Source organism: Cucurbita moschata, unplaced genomic scaffold, assembly GCF_002738365.1.
Source record: "Cucurbita moschata cultivar Rifu unplaced genomic scaffold, Cmos_1.0 Cmo_Scf00040, whole genome shotgun sequence".
In the NCBI taxonomy this organism is placed as follows: domain Eukaryota; kingdom Viridiplantae; phylum Streptophyta; class Magnoliopsida; order Cucurbitales; family Cucurbitaceae; genus Cucurbita; species Cucurbita moschata.
In genome coordinates this window covers 134086-136264 of record NW_019268556.1, presented here as the reverse complement: position 1 = coordinate 136264, position 2179 = coordinate 134086, and the positions used below count along the sequence as shown (strand labels likewise).

Sequence of the window (2179 nt, the reverse complement as noted above, 5' to 3'; positions counted from 1 at the left end):
TTTGCTTTCATGCTATATAACAAGTGAGTGCCACACAATCACAAGTCAATATTGTTTTAGTATTTGGATCATATAATTAAAATATTATTTAAGTTAGAGCAACTTACAAAAAAAAAAAAATAATAATAATAAATAAATAAATAAATAAAATAATAATAATTTTGGAAAATCGATTTATTGTGACCGCCTCTCTTTGGGACAATTCTTCTTTTACCAACCAAACTGGCGTTGAGAAAAACTGATAGAGAATTTTTAACGGGCATTGAATAATAGCTACCGTAAAACTTTTTCCGAGAGAGATTTGAGGGGAGAGTTTGTAAGAGGTCGGGGAGAGAAGTTTGGGAGAGGTTGGGAAGAGAAGTTTGGGAGAGGGTGTTGGATTATTGGGAGGGAGTTCCACGTTGACTAATTAAGAGGAAGAACATGTGTTTATAAATAAGGAATACATCTACGTTGTTACGAGCCCTTTTGATTACAAAGGACGAATAATCTCCATTGGTACGAGACCTTTTGGTACCAAGCCCTTTTGATTATAAAGGAGAAATAATCTTCATTGATACTAGACCATTTGGGTAACCAAAACCAAAGTCACTAGAGCTTATGCTCAAGATAGACAGTATCATATCAATGTGAAAGTTCATATGCTCAAGATAGACAATATCATATCAGTGTGAGTGTGAAAGTTCATGATCGATCCCGTTAGCTATATCACAATAATGCCTATCCAATCTCCGAGCTTTAAATTACAAAGCTCCAACACGGTTGAGATCATCATGTGGTATTCCTCCTATTCTAAATGTAAGCTCCTGTTCTTGCAAAGGATGGAAAACACGTATAAACAGGCAACCTAAGCCAGGTTATCTTACTCGATATACGATTTCAGATTTCAATACACAGCTTTAAATTACAGTGCTAGCGAAACAGTCTTTTTTCACGTGGAATTCCCTTTACCGTAGATGTATGTTCTTGCAAAACATGAGAAAGCAGCAAACCCAATAGCACTAAGCCCAACAAGCAACCAGTAAAAGTAATCAAGATGAGCTTTGTTCAGATTATTATCAAACCAGTTTTCTTTGCCATCCCCACTGCTTAGTTTTTCAATGGCAGAGATGAGAAAGCTGCTCAAAAAGCTGCCAACGCCAAAAATACTCAGATACAGAGAAAGACCGATGCTTCTCAGTCCACTTGGAACCTGGTCATAGAAAAACTCTTGCTGCCCAACCATTGTGAAAGCATCAGAAATTCCAATAAGTAGATATTGAGGAACCAGCCACCATATACTCAGAGGAATAGTCGCCTTTGGCATATCAACTAAACCATATTCTTGAGCTGTTTTGAGCCTTTTCACCTCCACTAATGCAGCAATGACCATGGAAAGAGCAGATAATATCATCCCCAATCCGATTCTCTGTAGCATTTTAATTCCAGAAGGTTTCCCGGTGAAACGTCTCGCAATCGTATATTAGGATGGAAATGCCAATGGACAGACTGATAAAGGATTGAAGTGAAGCAGCAGGTACTTCAAATCCAGGAACTATTGATCTGTCCATTGTGACTCCTTGTTTTGTAAAGAAAGTTGATGACTGAGAGAATACAATACCATATGCTAAGCATGTAACCCATATGGGGGCAAGCCCTACTAATGCTTTTGCTTCCTCAACTTCACTGATAGTACAAGTGTTAAGGATATTTAGTAATAAATTATAGTTTACCATATATATTATATTTGATATTTTATTATAAGGCAAATATAGATATTTGCCTTATTACTATAGGTATCTTTCCATTTATTGTTATTTCCATTTATTACTATTTTCATATCCTTGTAATTTATTTGATTATAAATAAGATAACTTTCACACCATTTAGGTGTGGTGGATTCAGCAAACATTCACAACAAGCATGACCGTCTTCCTTCAAACTATTAGGTACAATCAAAGCTTTGTCTAGGAACCGACCAAATTATAGAATCCAGGAAAGAAAACAGTTACGATAATGCATACAATATAAAATGGTGTTAGGATTGCACAATAATGCACACACTCGATGTAGATGAACACAAAGAACAACAACACACACACTCGATCTAGATGAACACAAAGAACAACAAAAGACACACTCGATCTAGATGAACACAAAGAACAACAATGCACACACTCAATCTAGATGAACACAAAGA

General features: G+C 36.0%; 1 pseudogene; it reads right to left on the bottom strand.

Moving 5' to 3' along the window:
* Nucleotides 1–627: 627 nt before the first annotated feature.
* LOC111432721 overlaps nt 628–2179 on the bottom strand; it is a 5898-nt pseudogene continuing 4346 nt past the window's right edge.